Source organism: Lucilia sericata, unplaced genomic scaffold (assembly GCF_015586225.1).
Source record: "Lucilia sericata isolate MDLA Ls3-8-SP2 unplaced genomic scaffold, ASM1558622v1 Contig001012F_arrow, whole genome shotgun sequence".
Classification (NCBI taxonomy): Eukaryota; Metazoa; Arthropoda; class Insecta; order Diptera; family Calliphoridae; genus Lucilia; species Lucilia sericata.
Window position 1 is genome coordinate 106,111 of NW_023994994.1, and position 23,126 is coordinate 129,236.

Consider the following 23,126-nt stretch of genomic DNA (forward strand, 5'->3'; position numbering starts at 1 on the left):
CATTTGGGCGGTTGTTGGAAAACAATTCAATTGCATTTTCTTTATAAAACCAACGCAATTTGCTGTTTTCTGCATCTTTTGCTATTTTTAGTTGTCACTTGTTGGAAAAGTACAAAAAAACATTTGCAGCAATTGGTGAAATGTTAAGAAATCATTTTAATCTTTCAGAAAACAGTTTAAAAAATTGAAATTCTTATTTTTTCTTGATTAACTTTCGTTTGCACATTTCTTTTAAGGAAGTTACAAATTTATTTCAGGCACGTGATCTGTTAACAAAATAGCAAAAGTTCTATTATTTTCCAGTTCATTCCAAATAAAAGAGGTGATTTCAAGTTAAAATAAATTGCTTTTCTTATTAGTATGTATCTACATATAAAATTTTTATTTTATTATAATATTCTGTTTTATATAATGGTTAAAAGACTTATTCTAAATAACATGCTAATTCAATTTAATAATTTGAATTTTTGCTTAAAATTATAATCCATTTTTCATAGCAAGTAATTATTTGAAGAAAAATTATTTGTTTTTGGGGAAATGGATGAAAATTGCAAAATCGGTACTTTAGTGCTTGACTAGTGTTTATAAAAAACCGACTTTTGGAAAATCCGGTTTTTCGGTTAACCGAAAATTAACCATTTCTAGAAAACCGGTTTGTCGGTTAACCGAGTATAAAAAAACCGTTTAAACCGGTTAACCGAAATTTTTGGAAATCTTTAAAATATTATAATACAATGGTTTCTCGGTTTAACGAATATCCCGTTTAGCGAATTCGCGATTTAACGAATGGGCAAATTGTTTCCATTGAGTACCTTATATTACGAATGAGTGAGTAAATTTTGTACTCGATATAACGAATTTCTAAAAAGATCACCATACTTCGTTATTAACCAAAAGCAATAACATATTAAGATTTTATGTAAGTTGAATACCCAATTCAATGGGTACAAAATCTACAAATACAAAAATCCTGGAAAAGGAATGAAAATAACATTTAAAAAATTATTTTCGGTAATATAAATAAAATTTATTAAATAGACATACATTTTAATATAAAATTCTATATTTATGGCAATATTATGATTATTTTACTAATAAAGTGAGAAATGGAATTGTTTGTAATGAAAATTACCATAAAATACTTAGAATTTCACATTCGATTAAAATGGGCATCAAATTTCTATTTTTTATAAGAAACGAATTAATTTTCAAAATGAAACAACTTTAACTTCATTAAACAAGAAACATTGTTTTTACCTAATTTTAGTCAAATTTTTCATAAAATCTTTAATTTTGGTTTGATTCCAAATTTAACAAAAAAACTAATTTCTATCTTTTCTACACTGCACAGTGGTATAGGAAAAAAAAGAGGGAAATAATTCGGTAACTTCTAAACGGTTAATCCGATTTTAATGAAATTTGGTGTGCACAAAGAGGAGATGTTGTCGAGTTTAGGTTTTGAATTTGGACCTTATAGGCCAACCAGGGGCCCGGCGGGGGGTCATCAAATTAGGACACCTCGGCTATGTAAAATTTTTAAAACGATCCTATTTCTTCATTTGAGTTCCGATTTAAAAAAAATTTCGTATATAGAATCTCCTCATCGAGCACTATAAAAAATGTTGTCATACTCAACATCTCAACATCTTTTAGAAAATTTACCTAGCACTATTATTTTCATCCATATATGTAACAAATTTAAGAGTTAACCTTATGGATGAAAATAATAGTGCTAGGCAAATTTTCTAAAATTACCTTTCCATTGATATATAACATGCCTACCTAATGTTTTTTAAGTGACAAATTAATTAGGGAAAACTCAACATCTTTTAGAAAATTTACCTAGCACTATTATTTTCATCCATATATGTAACAAATTTAAGAGTTAACCTTATGGATGAAAATAATAGTGCTAGGCAAATTTTCTAAAAGATGTTGAGTTTTCCCTAATTAATTTGTCACTTAAAAAACATTAGGTAGGCATGTTATATATCAATGGAAAGGTAATTTTGTCTATTTTTCAAAACTGTATATAATTTTTGAAAATTAAAAAATTCGCGGAATACTTTTTTTAAAAAAATTAAAAAATGTTTTTTATTCAGTTTTTGCGAAGATACAAATTTTTCTAATTGCAATAAAAATTTTATTTATGAATATTTTTTGATGAAATTTTACAGTTAGGTAGATTTTTTTACTTAAAATCCAAAATTAAATCAAAATTTCGAATTTTCTTATTAGAAATCCCGGAATTCCCAAAAAAGTTTTAAAAAATCCCAAAAATGGGATTTTTTAGTTTTTTGCCTATTATATCCATACCAGGGGCGGGGTTATCGAAACCCGTTACAAAATGATTAAGAACATATTGGGTCATATAAAACAGGTCACTATAATTTGATATCGACTATGCGATTTGAGAATTTTTGCTCAAAATTTAATTTTCCATAAAAAATAGGGTTTTTTTGGATGGACCTGGTCCCCTCGGTATCAAAAATTTTTAGGTTTTGTTTCATTTATCGTACTTTATGTAAAGTCAGCTTTCCAAAAAGTATAAATTTTATATACATCTTCTTAGAAACTTTTTAGATAACTTAAAAAGAAAAAGATACTTTTTTCCCAAAAAAATGACAAAAAATCGCCTTTTTTTAATTTTTTAAATTAAAATGCCTATAACTTTGGACTCAGTCATGATTTTTACATAATTCTTTCACTGCTTGATATATAAACTTGTTGTTAAGCGAATAAAAAAAAATGGCGAAAATCGGGAATATTTGGACCTGCTATTATCAAAAAAAACTAAAGTAAGGACGGTAAAAATTTTAAAATTTTAATTTTCAAATGCGAATATCTCCTAAACTATAAGAGATAATTTACTGCTATGACAACATTTTTTATAGTGCTCGATGAGGAGATTCTATATACGAAATTTTTTTTAAATCGGAACTCAAATGAAGAAATAGGATCGTTTTAAAAATTTAACATAGCCGAGGTGTCCTAATTTGATGACCCCCCGCCGGGCCCCTGGTTGGCCTATAAGGTCCAAATTCAAAACCTAAACTCGACAACACCTCCTCTTTGTGCACACCAAATTTCATTAAAATCGGATTAACCGTTTAGAAGTTACCGAATTATTTCCCTCTTTTTTTTTTCCTATACCACTGTGTGACGCTTAGGAATATTGACAGGCGTCATCCTGACTTCCTGTTAATCAACCTAAGCGCCATTACAGTTTGTGAAAAACCCCAGCAGCATAAATTCTCGGACAGCAACAACAATCCTTATGTTTCAATAAATAAGGTCCGTTTTGAGAACGTTTGAGAAACTTCTCGATTTTTATTATACTCACGCAGTAAACAAATAAGTGCATCCTGAATTTTAACATCAAAGTTATTTATTCGTCTTTATAGAAAACAAATTTCTTCATATAATGGTTGGTATTTGTTTAAATAGTTAATTTTTCATTGATTTAAATGCCAACTTTTTACTAATTTCCTGATTGTCTGAAATTGTAAATCTCCATCTTATATACATAATATATGTTTAACATTTCCTACCATTTATTTAACAATCTTCATATGCACAAACGGAAAATAATGTTTAGAATTATCTATCCAAAATTTTTAAAAATCACAATAAAAAATCGAAAACATACAATTTTGTACTCAAAATTAGATTTTTTGAAACCGGTTAATCGAGACTTAAAAACCGAATAACCCGGTTAACCGAAAACCAATGTTTTAAAAAAAACCGGTTTGCGAAAAACCGAAATATGCAATAAAAACCGTTTCTTCGGATAACCGGTTAACCGGTTTACAAACACTATGCTTGACTGATTATTGTATACATATTCCAATATAAAAATATTTTAGATTTAGCTTTCTAGTGTCACGAATTCTTTTTTAGAAAAGATTCGTTATAAAAGTTTGACTGAAACGTGTAAAAAAAGAAGATCGGGAAAAAGTAATGTTTATTCAGTTAGTAGTTAGTTAGTTAGTTAGTTAGTTAGTTAGTTAGTTAGTTAGTTAGTTTAGTTAGTTAGTTAGTTAGTTAGTTAGTTAGTTAGTTAGTTAGTTAGTTAGTAGAGTAGTTAGTTAGTTAGTTAGTTAGTTAGTTAGTTAGTTAGTTAGTTAGTTAGTTAGTTAGTTAGTTAGTTAGTTAGTTAGTTAGTAGTTAGTTAGTTAGTTAGTTAGTAGTAGTTGTTAGTAGTTAGTTAGTTAGTTAGTAGTTAGTTAGTTAGTAGTAGTTAGTAGTAGTTAGTTAGTTAGTTAGTGAGTTAGTAGTTAGTTAGTTAGTTAGTTAGTTAGTAGTAGTTAGTTAGTTAGTTAGTTAGTTAGTTAGTTAGTTCGTTAGTTAGTTAGTTAGTTAGTAGTTAGTTAGTTAGTTAGTTAGTTAGTTGTTAGTAGTTAGTTATTAGTTAGTTAGTAGTTAGTTAGTTAGTTAGATATTAGTTAGATAGTTAGTTAGTTAGTTAGTATTAGTTAGTTAGTTAGTAGTTAGTTAGTTAGTTAGTTAGTTAGTTAGTTAGTAGTTGTTAGTAGTTAGTTAGTTAGTTAGTTAGTTAGTTAGTTAGTTAGTTAGTTAGTAGTTAGTTAGTAGTTAGGTAGTTAGTTAGTTAGTTAGTTAGTTAGTTAGTAGTAGTTAGTTAGTTAGTTAGTTAGTTAGTTAGTTAGTAGTTAGTTAGTAGTTAGTTAGTTAGTTAGTAGTTAGTTAGTTAGTTTAGTTAGTTAGTTAGTTAGTAGTAGTTAGTAGTTAGTTAGTTAGTTAGTTAGTAGTTAGTTAGTAGTAGTTAGTTAGTAGTAGTTAGTTAGTTAGATAGTTAGTTTAGTAGTTAGTTAGTAGTTAGTTAGTTAGTTAGGAGTTAGTTAGTAGTTAGTTAGTTAGTTAGTAGTTAGTTAGTTAGTTAGTTAGTTAGTTAGTTAGTTAGTTAGTTAGTTAGTTAGTTAGTTAGTTAGTTAGTTAGTTAGTTAGTTAGTTAGTTAGTTAGTTAGTTAGTTAGTTAGTTAGTTAGTTAGTTAGTAGTTAGTTAGTTAGTTAGTTAGTTAGTTAGTTAGTTAGTTAGTTAGTTAGTTAGTTAGTTAGTTAGTTAGTTAGTTAGTTAGTTAGTTAGTTAGTTAGTTAGTTAGTTAGTTAGTTAGTTAGTTAGTTAGTTAGTTAGTTAGTTAGTTAGTTAGTTAGTTAGTTAGTTAGTTAGTTAGTTAGTTAGTTAGTTAGGTTAGTTAGTTAGTTAGTTAGTTAGTTAGTTAGTTAGTTAGTTAGTTAGTTAGTTAGTTAGTTAGTTAGTTAGTTAGTTAGTTAGTTAGTTAGTTAGTTAGTTAGTTAGTTAGTTAGTTAGTTAGTTAGTTAGTTAGTTAGTTAGTTAGTTAGTTAGTTAGTTAGTTAGTTAGTTAGTTAGTTAGTTAGTTAGTTAGTTAGTTAGTTAGTTAGTTAGTTAGTTAGTTAGTTAGTTAGTTAGTTAGTTAGTTAGTTAGTTAGTTAGTTAGTTAGTTAGTTAGTTAGTTAGTTAGTTAGTTAGTTAGTAGTTAGTTAGTTAGTTAGTTAGTTAGTTAGTTAGTTAGTTAGTTAGTTAGTTAGTTAGTTAGTTAGTTAGTTAGTTAGTTAGTTAGTTAGTTAGTTAGTTAGTTAGTTAGTTAGTTAGTTAGTTAGTTAGTTAGTAGTTAGTTAGTTAGTTAGTTAGTTAGTTAGTTAGTTAGTTAGTTAGTTAGTTAGTTAGTTAGTTAGTTAGTAGTTAGTTAGTTAGTAGTTAGTTAGTTAGTTAGTTAGTAGTTAGTTAGTTAGTTAGTTAGTTAGTTAGTTAGTTAGTTAGTTAGTTAGTTAGTTAGTTAGTTAGTTAGTTAGTTAGTTAGTTAGTTAGTTAGTTAGTTAGTTAGTAGTTAGTTAGTTAGTTAGTTAGTTAGTTAGTTAGTTAGTTAGTTAGTTAGTTAGTTAGTTAGTTAGTTAGTTAGTTAGTGTAGTTAGTTAGTTAGTTAGTTAGTTAGTTAGTTAGTTAGTTAGTTAGTTAGTTAGTAGTTAGTTAGTTAGTTAGTTAGTTAGTTAGTTAGTAGTTAGTTAGTTAGTTAGTTAGTTAGTTAGTTAGTTAGTTAGTTAGTTAGTTAGTTAGTTAGTTAGTTAGTTAGTTAGTAGTTAGTTAGTTAGTTAGTTAGTTAGTTAGTTAGTTAGTTAGTTAGTTAGTTAGTTATAGTTAGTTAGTTAGTTAGTTAGTTAGTTAGTTAGTAGTTAGTTAGTTAGTTAGTTAGTAGTTAGTTAGTTAGTTAGTTAGTTAGTTAGTTAGTTAGTTAGTAGTTAGTTAGTTAGTTAGTTAGTTAGTTAGTTAGTAGTAGTTAGTTAGTTAGTTAGTTAGTTAGTTAGTTAGTTAGTTAGTAGTTAGTTAGTTAGTTAGTTAGTTAGTTAGTTAGTTAGTTAGTTAGTTAGTTAGTTAGTTAGTTAGTTAGTTAGTTAGTTAGTTAGTTAGTTAGTTAGTTAGTTAGTTAGTTAGTTAGTTAGTAGTTAGTAGTTAGTTAGTTAGTAGTTAGTTAGTTAGTTAGTTAGTTAGTTAGTTAGTTAGTTAGTTAGTTAGTTAGTTAGTTAGTTAGTTAGTTAGTTAGTTAGTTAGTTAGTTAGTTAGTTAGTTAGTTAGTTAGTTAGTTAGTTAGTTAGTAGTTAGTTAGTTAGTAGTTAGTTAGTTAGTAGTTAGTTAGTTAGTTAGTTAGTTAGTTAGTTAGTTAGTTAGTTAGTTAGTTAGTTAGTTAGTTAGTTAGTTAGTTAGTTAGTTAGTTAGTTAGTTAGTAGTTAGTTAGTTAGTAGTTAGTTAGTTAGTTAGTTAGTTAGTTAGTTAGTTAGTTAGTTAGTTAGTTAGTTAGTTAGTTAGTTAGTTAGTTAGTTAGTTAGTAGTTAGTTAGTTAGTTAGTTAGTTAGTTAGTTAGTTAGTTAGTTAGTTAGTTAGTTAGTTAGTTAGTTAGTTAGTTAGTTAGTTAGTTAGTTAGTTAGTTAGTGTAGTTAGTTAGTTAGTTAGTTAGTTAGTTAGTTAGTTAGTAGTTAGTTAGTTAGTTAGTTAGTTAGTTAGTTAGTTAGTTAGTTAGTAGTAGTTAGTAGTTAGTTAGTTAGTTAGTTAGTTAGTTAGTTAGTTAGTTAGTTAGTTAGTTAGTTAGTTAGTTAGTTAGTTAGTTAGTTAGTTAGTTAGTTAGTAGTTAGTTAGTTAGTTAGTTAGTTAGTTAGTAGGTTAGTTAGTTAGTTAGTTAGTTAGTTAGTTAGTTAGTTAGTTAGTTAGTAGTTAGTTAGTAGTTAGTTAGTTAGTTAGTTAGTTAGTTAGTTAGTAGTTAGTAGTTAGTTAGTTAGTTAGTAGTTAGTTAGTTAGTTAGTTAGTAGTTAGTTAGTTAGTTAGTTAGTTAGTTAGTTAGTTAGTTAGTTAGTTAGTTAGTTAGTTAGTTAGTTAGTTAGTTAGTTAGTTAGTTAGTTAGTTAGTTAGTAGTTAGTTAGTTAGTTAGTTAGTCGAACCGATTAATTCAGTCATAAGTGTAATAGTAATTTTTTTGAATGGAGCCTAAAATGCTGGTAGGGTCAATTATGGACCATCCTCATAAAATTTGGTGGAGCGAATTTGGCTTATATGGAACTTATTTAGGTCGAATTTCGACTCTATACTCGTACTTCTAAAACAGATATGCCCATTAAAGCTGTTTTTTGGGGTTCCACTTGTATGGGGGCTATCCGAAAAAGTGGACCGATATTGCCCATGTTCAATACCAAACAAACTTTACCTATAGAGAATATTTGTGGAAAATTTCAACCCTCTAGCTCATTCCGTTCGGACTCTATCGTTCTTTCAACCGATAGACAGACGGACACGGCAAGATCGTCTGAGAATTTAATTAAGACCTATGATATACATATATCCTTTATGGGTCTATAAACAATATTTCGATGTGTTATAAACGGAATGACAAAATCAATATACCCCATCTTTTTTGATGGTGGGTATAAAAAAACTTTCAAAGTTTATTTGCAAGCAACATCCAACATTTTGATCCAAGAAAGATTTCTGATCTAATAAATTTTGCCATATCAAGAAATTTAAATAGAAACTATTTTACAGTAGAAATATTGTACGAAATATCTTCTGACAATTCTCGCGTGATACTAAACTATTACGGACAATATCCATCGTCTCGTGCAGAAGCTTCATTCTTCAAGACATATGGGTTGAAGTACAGTTAATACATAAGCAGTCATATCCACACTGATTTTAACCTACAGTGTGAGGAAGATATTAATAATTATGTTAGTGAATTCACGTATCTAAGAGTTAGAAGCTCCCTCACAAAAAAGGGGGCGGTTATATCATGTTCATGCCCACATCATATTCTGTTATTATTGAATACAATAAATAAGAAATTATAGTCGGGCGTGGCCATAATTACCCTACACTCGTAGGTGTAGTTTTGTGGGTTATGGTAACCAACAAATACTTTAGAATTAGCTTGCTTTAATGGTTAAATATGGACCAACCAAATTTAAAATCGGTAGTATTATTTTAGCTTATATAAAACAAAGTTTTGCCGATTTTGATAAAAGAAAAAAATATTTATGAACTTTAAAAACATTTCCGGAAAGTCCGTTTGCATAAGAACTATACTATATAATGGAGCAATTCTCACCAAATGTCCATATTCTTTTATCTATATAAACCAATGTGCCAAAAATATGTTCAAAATTGCGACTTGCACTCATACAAACACATTTTACATTAAGTCACGGAAAGAGGGAATAAAAATAATTTTTTTAGAATTGTCTTAAAAAATTTATTTTTATTCCAAAATTTGTTATTCCTGTAAAAATAACTAAACAAATAGCACGATATTAGTGAAAGCTCAATATGTATGAATACGGTCAATTTAATACTAGTTTGTTCAGACAATCGAACAAATCGATCAGCAAAACTAAAATAATTAACAAATCTCAGCAAATTTTGCAATAAGCGTTGATAAGAATTACATTACAATGTTGCAATCAAAACAAAACCGCGAAAACATATAAATAAATTGACATGGGATAAGGATTAAAGTTAAATTAAATTAAAATAAATTAAATTAACCCAGCAAAAACTGAGCAATAACTTGTACCTACATAACCACTTACTTTTCAATGACTACTACATACCATTCGCATTATTTTTAAAAACTCTTATAATGTTATTCAGATACCTAAGAGTTTTGCCATTTTATTTGCACATTTTATGTGAACGCACAGAAAGAAAATTTATAAGTACTTATTTAAGTAGTTATTTATAAATGAGCATGGTAAGTACGTGCATGCAATGTCATGAGTTAAAATGCTAATGAATTTGGAGTGCGGGCCTCTTTCTTAGCTTTTTAACTAATAAATTTTCAATGCAATTTTTTGCTGGGTATTAGTTTTAAAAATATTAATCGAATTATTAACCACACATTAATTCATTGCGTTTCCAGATTAATTGCACAATAAAACAGTAACCGCATAAAAAGGTTGGTAAACAAAATAGCATTACAATGTTGCTAATTAGCAACAGAAAATATTTGTATAGGGTGATTTGGTACATATGGTAAGGAACTAACAATCTAACTAACTAACTAACTACTAACTAACTAACTAACTAACTAACTAACTAACTAACTAACTAACTAACTAACTAACTAACTAACTAACTAACTAACTAACTAACTAACTAACTAACTAACTACTAACTAACTAACTACCTAACTAACTAACTACTAACTAACTAACTAACTAACTAACTAACTAACTACTAACTAACTAACTACTAACTAACTAACTAACTAACTAACTAACTAACTAACTAACTAACTAACTAACTAACTAACTAACTAACTAACTACTAACTAACTAACTAACTAACTAACTAACTAACTAACTAACTAACTAACTAACTAACTAACTAACTAACTAACTAACTAACTAACTAACTAACTAACTAACTAACTAACTAACTAACTAACTAACTAACTAACTAACTAACTAACTAACTAACTAACTACTAACTAACTAACTAACTAACTAACTACTAACTAACTAACTAACTAACTAACTAACTAACTAACTAACTAACTAACTAACTAACTACTAACTAACTAACTAACTAACTACTAACTAACTAACTAACTAACTACTACTAACTAACTACTAACTAACTAACTAACTAACTAACTAACTAACTAACTACTAACTAACTAACTAACTAACTAACTAACTAACTACTAACTAACTAACTAACTAACTAACTACTAACTAACTAACTAACTAACTAACTAACTAACTAACTAACTAACTAACTAACTAACTAACTAACTAACTAACTAACTAACTAACTAACTAACTAACTAACTACTAACTAACTAACTAACTAACTAACTAACTAACTAACTAACTAACTAACTAACTAACTAACTAACTAACTAACTAACTAACTAACTAACTAACTAACTAACTAACTAACTAACTAACTAACTAACTAACTAACTAACTAACTAACTAACAACTAACTAACTAACTAACTAACTAACTAACTAACTAACTAACTAACTAACTACTAACTAACTAACTAACTAACTAACTAACTAACTAACTAACTAACTAACTAACTAACTAACTAACTAACTAACTAACTAACTAACTAACTAACTAACTAACTAACTAACTAACTAACTAACTAACTACTAACTACTAACTAACTAACTAACTAACTAACTAACTAACTAACTAACTACTAACTAACTAACTAACTAACTAACTAACTAACTAACTAACTAACTAACTAACTAACTAACTAACTAACTAACTAACTACTAACTAACTAACTAACTAACTAACTAACTAACTACTAACTAACTAACTAACTAACTAACTAACTAACTAACTAACTAACTAACTAACTAACTAACTAACTAACTAACTAACTACTAACTAACTAACTAACTAACTAACTAACTAACTAACTAACTAACTACTAACTAACTAACTAACTAACTAACTAACTAAACTAACTAACTAACTACTAACTAACTAACTAACTAACTAACTAACTAACTAACTAACTAACTAACTAACTAACTAACTAACTAACTAACTAACTAACTAACTAACTAACTAACTACTAACTAACTAACTAACTAACTACTAACTAACTAACTAACTAACTAACTAACTAACTAACTAACTACTAACTAACTAACTAACTACTAACTAACTAACTAACTAACTAACTAACTAACTAACTAACTAACTAACTAACTAACTAACTAACTAACTAACTACTAACTAACTAACTAACTAACTAACTAACTAACTAACTAACTAACTAACTAACTAACTAACTAACTAACTAACTAACTAACTAACTAACTAACTACTAACTAACTACTAACTAACTAACTACTACTAACTACTAACTAACTACTAACTAACTAACTACTAACTAACTAACTAACTAACTAACTAACTAACTAACTAACTAACTAACTAACTAACTAACTAACTAACTAACTAACTAACTAACTAACTAACTAACTAACTAACTAACTAACTAACTAACTAACTAACTAACTAACTAACTAACTAACTAACTAACTAACTAACTAACTAACTAACTAACTAACTAACTAACTAACTAACTAACTAACTAACTAACTAACTAACTAACTAACTAACCACTTTCTGATTGGATTTTCCTGTGTCCGTCTGTCCGTCCTTGTTTGCACTCTACACAATCAAATGCGAATAATCAACGGTCCATAAAAGGTCAATGCTGCTATATAAAGGGGATGTAGACAGTTGTGCACAAGGTTTTCATGGCCACACATACGAACGGACATGGCTAAACAGACTAAGAAATGAATAACAGACTCAATTGAATTTTATATAAAAAGACATCTTTAGAATTGACTCATCTGCATCAGTTTCATACGACTTTAAAATTTGTTTGGGTCGGTCCATAATTAACCCTACCCCCCATAGCAGGGGTTTAAAAAATGAGCAAAAATATTTTGCTTTTAAAAATAATTATTTTATTAATTCAAAAAAGCTCGGTCTATAATTGACGTATATTATATTCCAAATATCACTCTGATGATAATAGGTCAGCATACGGTGGGTATATGAGATTCGGCATAGCTGAATATAATACTCTCACTTGTTTCAACTAAAGTCAACAGTTTTTTATTTTTGCATGTGTGTAATTGTGATTTCTTATCTTAAACTTTTTGTATGTGGTTTCTTTATAAGATTATTAGTTATGTTGAGTATGTATGCATTCAGTTGAGATGATTCCTAAATAAACCAGTAAGAGTTGTATATTCGAACGAACCCAGTAAAATATTTTGGTAATGAGTATAGTAGGTAATGTAGTTATTTCATACATTACTTGGTAGTGAGTGGTCGTTATCAATAACAATGATTGATTTCTTGAAATAGGATTTGTAGCCAATTGTCTATAGCATATGTCTAATAAAGAAATAGTTAGTGGTTCTAACACTAGTCGATATTAGACGTTTTTTTTTAAGAAATATTGATTTTTACATTTGTGAAGAAACCAATTCAGATAGAATGATAAAATAACTTGTTAATAGAGCACTGAGTAAGAGAATAAACTAATAAACATAGAAAATAATTGTAAAACCGGTTTTAAATTCGGAAAAGAGGGTAAGCACATTTGTAAACAGTTATTTTTTGGTCATCGTCGAACAAAAATAAGTAGTTATTCACCCTAAAAGAAAGTACTTACACTTTGCTCCAATATTACTTGCCTACTTACCGGGTAAGTAAAGATTTTGCTGGGAATATACAACTCTATATTATAGAAATTACAAACGGTATGACTAAATATTATTTCACCTATACCCCATGCAACCATACCTCCCGAATAGGGCTTTTGAGGTAATAGCTATTGAAAAAAAACTTAGTTTTATATAATTCCAAATGATACTGCCGATTTTCATAATTGATCAGGATTGTTTGTGATTGGTGTTGTTTAATATGCGAGAGTATTGTTTTAACAAATATACATACATATACATGTATATGTATGTATTAAAGGGTGGGTCGAAAATACGCTTTTATCTCGAATCAACTTGTAATAGTGAAATTATAATGTATTTCAACGTCAAATGGAAGACTGTAAAATATTATTTAATTATTTTTGAGGGAAAGAGCCTGCACATGGGAAAAAATGGCGCTTTTTCGAATTTGTTTCGAAATTTTGGCGGCGTTACGTGGTCTCTTCCCATAAATAAAATTAAATAACTTCTTTACAGTCTTTCATTTGACGTTAAAATACAACATAATTTTACTATTAAAAGTTGATTCGAGTGAAAAGCGTATTTTCGACCCACCCTATTGTAATATGTACATAATAATAATTAAAATTAAAAATCTTATAATGAAACCACATAGAAAAAAGTTTAAGATAAACAATCACATACAAACAAAAATAACAACTTGCTGACTTTAGTTTAAAGTTTAAACGAAATATTTCAAACAGTTGAAAGTGGTGCGTCAAAAGAAGTGGTTTGTTTTAATAATATTAACAACGAGAGCAAGATCAGAAATAAATCAAAAGATTTTTAATAAATTCTACAATCGAACAAATTTTAAAGCTATTTAATACTGATACAGGTGAGTCAATTTAAATTTTATTGATGTCGTTTTTATACAAACTTTAAAAGCTAATAATATAGGAAATATTTTAAATAAAAAAAATGTTTTACGTTATCGTAGTACCAGATCCATTATGAAATATCCATATTTTATATAAAATGTAAATTTAGGGCAAAAATTCTTAAATCACTTTCTGTGTCGATTCAGCCACGTCCGTCCGTATGTGTGTCCATGTAGACATTGTGCGCAACGTATTACATGCCCTTTATATGATTTTTGACCCTACAAAATATTTATATCCATTTCAACTTCGGATTGATGCTTCTGAAATTTGGTGTAAAATTACGACCTTAAAAGATTAACTTTTCAAAATCTAGGGAATATTTTCTTGATTTATCGTGGTAATTATTAACAACCCAAGTGATCAGCACGACAAAAAACACTACCCCATCGAGAAATACCCCATATTAATCGTAAAAGGGACAATTCAATTTTGAGCTTAAAAAATATAAAATCTCAGACTGTCACAATAAGTAGCTAAAACATCGAGACTAGACTATAGACTAGACTATGGACTAGACTATAGACTAGACTATAGACTAGACTATAGACTAGACTATAGACTAGACTATAGACTAGACTATAGACTAGACTATAGACTAGACTATAGACTAGACTATAGACTAGACTATAGACTAGACTATAGACTAGACTATAGACTAGACTATAGACTAGACTATAGACTAGACTATAGACTAGACTATAGACTAGACTATAGACTAGACTATAGACTAGACTATAGACTAGACTATAGACTAGACTATAGACTAGACTATAGACTAGACTATAGACTAGACTATAGACTAGACTATAGACTAGACTATAGACTAGACTATAGACTAGACTATAGACTAGACTATAGACTAGACTATAGACTAGACTATAGACTAGACTAGACTATAGACTAGACTAGACTATAGACTAGACTAGACTATAGACTAGACTATAGACTAGACTATAGACTAAACTATAGACTAAACTATAGACTAGACTAGACTAGACTAGACTAGACTATATTAGACTAGACTAGACTATAGACTAGACTATAGACTAGACTATATACTACACTATAGACTAGACTATAGACTAGACTATAGACTAGACTATAGACTAGACTATAGACTAGACTATAGACTAGACTATAGACTAGACTATAGACTAGACTATAGACTAGACTATAGACTAGACTATAGACTAGACTATAGACTAGACTATAGACTAGACTATAGACTAGACTATAGACTAGACTATAGACTAGACTATAGACTAGACTATAGACTAGACTATAGACTAGACTATAGACTAGACTAGAGACTAGACTATAGACTAGACTAGACTATAGACTAGACTATAGACTAGACTATAGACTAGACTATAGACTAGACTATAGACTAGACTATAGACTAGACTATAGACTAGACTATAGACTAGACTATAGACTAGACTATAGACTAGACTATAGACTAGACTATAGACTAGACTATAGGCTAGACTATAGACTGGACTATAGACTAGACTATAGACTAGACTAGACTATAGACTATACTATAGACTATACTATAGACTAGTCTATAGTCTAGTCTATGGTCTAGTCTATAGACTAGACTATAGACTAGACTATAGACTAGACTACATACTAGACTATAGACTAGACTATAGACTAGACTATAGACTAGACTATAGACTAGACTATAGACTAGACTATAGACTAGACTATAGACTAGACTATAGACTAGACTATAGACTAGACTATAGACTAGACTATAGACTAGACTATAGACTAGACTATAGACTAGACTATAGACTAGACTATAGACTAGACTATAGACTAGACTATAGACTAGACTATAGACTAGACTATAGACTAGACTATAGACTAGACTATAGACTAGACTATAGACTAGACTATAGACTAGACTATAGACTAGACTATAGACTAGACTATAGACTAGACTATAGACTAGACTATAGACTAGACTATAGACTAGACTATAGACTAGACTATAGACTAGACTATAGACTAGACTATAGACTAGACTATAGACTAGACTATAGACTAGACTATAGACTAGACTATAGACTAGACTATAGACTAGACTATAGACTAGACTATAGACTAGACTATAGACTAGACTATAGACTAGACTATAGACTAGACTATAGACTAGACTATAGACTAGACTATAGACTAGACTATAGACTAGACTATAGACTAGACTATAGACTAGACTATAGACTAGACTATAGACTAGACTATAGACTAGACTATAGACTAGACTATAGACTAGACTATAGACTAGACTATAGACTAGACTATAGACTAGACTATAGACTAGACTATAGACTAGACTATAGACTAGACTATAGACTAGACTATAGACTAGACTATAGACTAGACTATAGACTAGACTATAGACTAGACTATAGACTAGACTATAGACTAGACTATAGACTAGACTATACTATATAGACTAGACTATAGACTAGACTATAGACTAGACTATAGACTAGACTATAGACTAGACTATAGACTAGACTATAGACTAGACTATAGACTAGACTATAGACTAGACTATAGACTAGACATATAGACTAGACTATAGACTAGACTATAGACTAGACACTAGAACTAGACTATAGACTAGACTTAGACTAGACTATAGACTAGACTAGACTAGACTAGACTAGACTAGACTAGACTAGACTAGACTAGACTAGACTAGACTAGACTAGACTATAGACTAGACTAGACTAGACTAGAACTAGACTAGACTAGACTAGACTAGACTAGACTAGACTAGACTAGACTAGACTAGACTAGACTAGACTGACTAGACTAGACTAGACTAGACTAGACTAGACTAGACTATAGACTAGACTAGACCGATAGACTAGACTATAGACTAGAACTAACTAGACTAGACTAATGACTAGACTATAGAACTAGACTATACAGACTAGACTAGACTAGACTAGACTAGACTATAGACTAGGACTATAGACTAGACTATAGACTAGACTAGACTATAGACTAAACTATAGACTAGACTATAGACTAACTATAGACTAGACTATAGACTAGACTATAGACTAGACTATAGACTAGACTATAGACTAGACTATAGACTAGACTATAGACTAGACTATAGACTAGACTATAGACTAGACTATAGACTAGACTATAGACTGGACTATAGACTAGACTATAGACTAGACTATAGACTAGACTATAGACTAGACTATAGACTAAACTATAGACTAGACTATAGACAAGACGTTTTTTGCATACAATGAATTTTAACTAATAAAATTTAAATTTAATGTTATTCATTTGCAGATTCCGGACAGATGTGAAATATATCATTTTGCCGCTAAAATAAGTTTAAAATGTGACAATAATACCATTGTCTGGGTCACCATACGCCTAACATGTTAAATGTTTTTTATACATTTTAAGGTAAGAAATTAAAATGCAATTAAGTATAGTTTTATTGGAAAATAATGGAAAAAAATTCATCAGAACAATAGCACTGGATGTATAATTTGCAATGGAAATACATACACATAAATATAGGTACGTACGTACATACCTATTGGAACCGGATTAATTTTGAAATAACTGGAAATATATAATTTATGAAATATTATATTAAAAGTTAGAGTAAATAGTTATTCAAAAAAAGCATCGGTAGCAAATAAGTTTATCTGCTAATATTATCAATTAAGTTCAATCGAAATTTTGTTAAATTTGTGTTAAGAAAAGCATAATATTAGATTTTAAAACAGTTACACCCGCAACATACGCATTTGTTCGTTTGTAGCAAATTTTATTGATACAGATTATAAGTTATATTGCTGAACATCTGAATACTTAGTCAATGTTGTATAACAATCAGACAGACAAAAATAGTACATCTATATAAATTACAGTGGCAACTAAAAAAGCATCATATCCAACCTAAAGTATGCAATATTTGCTTTAGTTTGCTGATTAGTTGCATAATATATGACTTTAGCTGCTCTATACATTGTCGAAATTTACACGGTTGCGTTACAACTGGAAGACATCTTGTATGTAATATCGAAAAGTATCTTAATAAGTTATATGTACACATTTTCTTGAAATTTTCACAGTATGAAATCAACTATAGGCCATTTTTATGAGCTAAATTTTTACGGAATTTATCCAATATATAATATTAGAGAAATTGTAATTGCTGTAGTGTGAGTAATTATTGTCTATATAAAAATTGAATCAACAACTAGGCGTGCCAATGAAATTCATGAAAATCAAATACATGCAGAAAAAAACATGGTTGTGATAATCTAAGTGCAACATATTATGGTTAGATTTATTGTTATAATCTAAAAATATTATGATTATTATTGCTATGATAAAATATCACTTTATAATTAAATAAAAATTGCAATATTTCATCATAATATTTTTCTCTCAATCATAAAATTATAGTAAATTATAATATTTTGATCCAAAATAATCATAATATGACTCCAAGTATTCTGTAAAAATTTTGTTTAAAATATACATATATCGAATTCAAACTCTCACCATTACTACTGCAATATTATAAATTTATAATTGCCACCCGGCAAAAACTGTATTAGTCTAGTCTAGAACGCTTGATTATAGCTTGTACTCGTTCTAATTTGGCGTTGAGACCAATGAATTTGTTCGAAATTTTCAACTTCGGAACTTGTTCTGAGGAAGCGTTATGGAGTCGACACTAATTCTTTGGAACGGTTCTGGATCTAGTTCTTTAATCGATTATATTTGCTCGCATTTGTCAACCTCGGAACTAGTTCTACGGGAGCTTTAGAGAACGTTTAAAAAACAGTTAAAAACAATTATTTTTTCAGCGGATTTGCACCAATTTGTTAAGTTCCAAGTTTAATGTTTCAGAATCTGAAGTGGTTCCTTTTGCACTCGTTCTAGAACTAGTTGTTTTTAGAAAAAGTTCCTGGGTAAGAACATACATACAATTATTTACAGTAACTAAAATATTGCTTATATCAACGACTATTTGTTTACAACAATATATTGTTTCCAAGAACATGGTATAGTTATGGCAAATACTTCGAAGCACGATTTTTCTCTGGTACTGGTACTTTTTTTGATTTTAAAGTACTAAACAAATTTTCAACTAAACCAGAATTAAGACTAGACTATAAACTAGACCATAGACTAGACTATAGACTAGACCATAGACTAGACTATAGACTAGACCATAGACTAGACTATAGACTAGACTATAGACTAGACTATAGACTAGCCTATAGACTAGACTATAGACTAGACTATAGACTAGACTATAGACTAGACTATAGACTAGACTATAGACTAGACTATAGACTAGACTATAGACTAGACTATAGACTAGACTATAGACTAGACTATAGACTAGACTATAGACTAGACTATAGACTAGACTATAGACTAGACTATACACTAGACTATAGACTAGACTATAGACTAGACTATAGACTAGACTATAGACTAGACTATAGACTAGACTATAGACTAGACTATAGACTAGACTATAGACTAGACTATAGACTAGACTATAGACTAGACTAGACTAGACTATAGACTAGACTATAGACTAGACTATAGACTAGACTATAGACTAGACTATAGACTAGACTATAGACTAGACTATAGACTAGACTATAGACTAGACTATAGACTAGACTATAGACTAGACTATAGACTAGACTATAGACTAGACTATAGACTAGACTATAGACTAGACTATAGACTAGACTATAGACTAGACTATAGACTAGACTATAGACTAGACTATAGACTAGACTATAGACTAGACTATAGACTAGACTATAGACTAGACTATAGACTAGACTATAGACTAGACTATAGACTAGACTATAGACTAGACTATAGACTAGACTATAGACTAGACTATTGACTAGACTATAGACTAGACTATAGACTAGACTATAGACTAGACTATAGACTAGACTATAGACTAGACTATAGACTAGACTATAGACTATAGACTAGACTAGACTATAGACTAGACTATAGACTAGACTATAGACTAGACTATAGACTAGACTATAGACTAGACTATAGACTAGACTATAGACTAGACTATAGACTAGACTATAGACTAGACTATAGACTAGACTATAGACTAGACTAGACTATAGACTAGACTATAGACTAGACTATAGACTAGACTATAGACTAGACTATAGACTATAGACTAGACTATAGACTAGACTATAGACTAGACTATAGACTATAGACTAAACTATAGACTAGACTATAGACTAGACTATAGACTAGACTATAGACTAGACTATAGACTAGACTATAGACTAGACTATAGACCAGACTATAGACTAGACTATAGACTAGACTATAGACTAGACTATAGACTAGACTATAGACTAGACTATAGACTAGACTAGACTAGACTAGACTAGACTAGACTAGACTAGACTAACTAGACTAGACTAGACTAGACTAGACTAGACTAGACTAGACTAGACTAGACTAGACTATAGACTAGACTATAGACTAGACTATAGACTAGACTATAGACTAGACTATACACTAGACTATAGACTAGAAGACTATAGACTAGACTATAGACTAGAATATAGACTAGACTATAGACTAGACTATAGACTAGACTATAGGACTAAGACTATAGACTAGACTATAGACTAGACTATAGACTAGACTATAGACTAGACTATAGACTAGACTATAGGACTAGACTATAGACTAGGACTATAGACTAGACTATAGACTAGACTATAGACTAGACTATAGACTAGACTATAGACTAGGACTATAGACTAGACTATGACTAGACTATAGACTAGGCTATAAACCGTACTATAGACTAGACTATAAATTAGACGACATACCAAACCATAGACTAGAGTATAGTCTAGATTATAGACTACATCTATGTACAAGTTTAGACAATTGACTTTTCTGTTAACTATTCTATTGGCAAGTCTTTTGACAATAGTCGACTATCCATAACTATCCATGGAGTAATTAACATATGGACTACTTTTAATAGTTTGTAACGGTCTTAATGTATTGTGGGTATGAACTGCGCCATTATCTGATGTCAAAAAGTACTGAAGAAGGGACTTCACTACAAAATTTTTCCTTGCTATTTTATATTCTTTTTTGTTTAGTTTGAAAATCATATTCAAATATTTGAAATTTTCCATAAAATTTGTTAATTTTTTGAAAATATCCATGTGATATGACATTCCTCACTAGAACTGAAACTGGAGTAACAGTCCAAAACATACTCCAGTAGCAGCATTTCTATATCTATAGTAGTTTGTGAAATGTAAAATTCTTACATATCTGTTATCGTTCTCGACACATTATCCTTATACAAATGACATACATATTTTTGTTTTATAGTTTTTATTCTTTCTTTTCAAAAACTAATTTATTATAAATAATAACCATTTAAAACTTTTTTTTTTGCGGATTATCATCCGGCATAAAACTATACTTCTCCAGTAGGAAAACAACATGTTTTTCTAATTCCAACATGGTTTTTACACCAAATATCTTGGTTCGTTCATATTTTATTATTGTCAAATCTTAGTTTACAGCGATATCTTTTAAAGATGTTGATCTGCTTTTTATCTAATTTGATATGGTTCATATCTAGTATGACCACTCCATGTAACTACGACTTTATCTGATTTTAGTTTATATAATTTTTGTAGTAAATTTAATAACATTTCTTCCATTATCGGTCTATATGTTTTAAGTTGTTTTGCTTTCGTACATATGTACATAGTTGTTGTTGTTGTGGTGATCTCATTGATATTCTGATCTTCGTAATCATCGTCCTTTTATTAAATACTCATTATCTCTTGTTTCTAATCGATTACTCTCCTTTAACATTAGAAATGAAATATTATTTTTTTAAAATTTGTTTATTAGGAAGTGTAAAATTAAATTCTATTCTTTATAGTTTGGTTTCCAATTATCTAAAGATATCAAGGAAAATCCATTAACTTTATATCGTGTTTTGAATAATATATAGGTATATTAACTCCATAACGCCAATTTCCTTAATGATCTTTATTAAATCCATATACCTAGTCGATCTATTATATTATCATAAAACTTTTAATTCATGTCTACAATGTGGACATTTATTTTCATTATTATAAAAGTTCTTACATAGTTCAGGATTATAATTTAGAAAATAGTATATGTTTTTCTATTGAATGTTCTCTTCATAGCATATACGACAATTATATAGTTTTCTATATAATACTTCAAATGTATTTTTTGCTGAGAATTGAGAATTTTGACTCTCTCTCTCTCTTCTTGCAAAAACGTCTTTGTTTTGTATAATCTTTTCCAGTTTTCACTTTTTACTCAAATATAAGTTAAAGGGGCTCTCGAGTGTGCTATAACTCATCGAAACGACTAAAGTATATAAAAAATTTTACCAAAAAAATAACTAACAATTTTGAAGAACATTTTGAAAATAGTATTTGGGCTGATGAAACTACAATTTGTGGACCGGATACTTGTCGTTATACCTTCTATAAACATAGGAAGAGGGAAGCAGATGAAGAAGTTAGACAAATGTAAAAACTGCACTTTTAATAAACTTTAAAGGAGAACAAAGAATTGAACTATTTTTTAATTTTTTTTAATCTAAAATATGATTGCTATTGCTATATATAAAGTAATATTTATAGGGATCGTCTCCAAATAGCGATACTCCATTTTCATCAACTTGTAGTTCACCGATAGTAAATTTGTCTTTACACTCATAAAAGACGACCTCACCTTTATCTCTACTCGGTCGAATTTTAATCCTCCTCTCGCTGCAGTCCTAAGAAGAAGCAGTGCTAACTGTTCTTCAATTGGTCTGGTAAGAACCTATTCTCTTCTTTTATCTGCATCCAAAAATTTGATGCAGATGCTAGTTCCATCTCTAGTACATAATCGTACCAGAGATCGCATTCGGGAATAAACGAAAAAGATAAAGGCTTCATATTTTTTCGCCTTATCCAGTTATGTTCATTTTGATTTCTATTAGCGATACTCTATTTTCTTCAATTTGTAGCTCACCGAAGGTAAATTTGTCTTTACCCTCATAATAGACGAACTCACCTTATCGTTGTACCATGTCATCTCTACATGGTCGACTCGATCGCATTTTAATCCTCCCCTCGCTGCAGTCCTAAGAAGAAGCAGTGCTAACTGTTCTTCAATTGGCCTATTCTCTTCTTTTATCTGCATCCAAAAATTTGATGCAGATGCTAGTTCCATCTCTAGTACATAATCGTACCAGAGATCGCATTCGGGAATAAACGAAAAAGATAAAGGCTTCATATTTTTTCGCCTTATCCAGTTGTATTCATTTTGATTTATATTAGCGATACTCTATTTCCTTTAA

At 29.2% G+C, this 23,126-nt stretch overlaps 1 long non-coding RNA gene across 1 annotated transcript; it reads left to right on the forward strand.

Annotated features, from left to right (window-relative positions):
• Positions 1-13,504: 13,504 nt before the first annotated feature.
• Positions 13,505-17,360, forward strand: LOC119609601. The gene is made up of 3 exons (XR_005231941.1): positions 13,505-13,635; positions 17,015-17,134; positions 17,198-17,360. It is a non-coding gene; the product is annotated as an uncharacterized LOC119609601 (long non-coding RNA).
• The last annotated feature ends 5,766 nt before the right edge of the window (positions 17,361-23,126 follow it).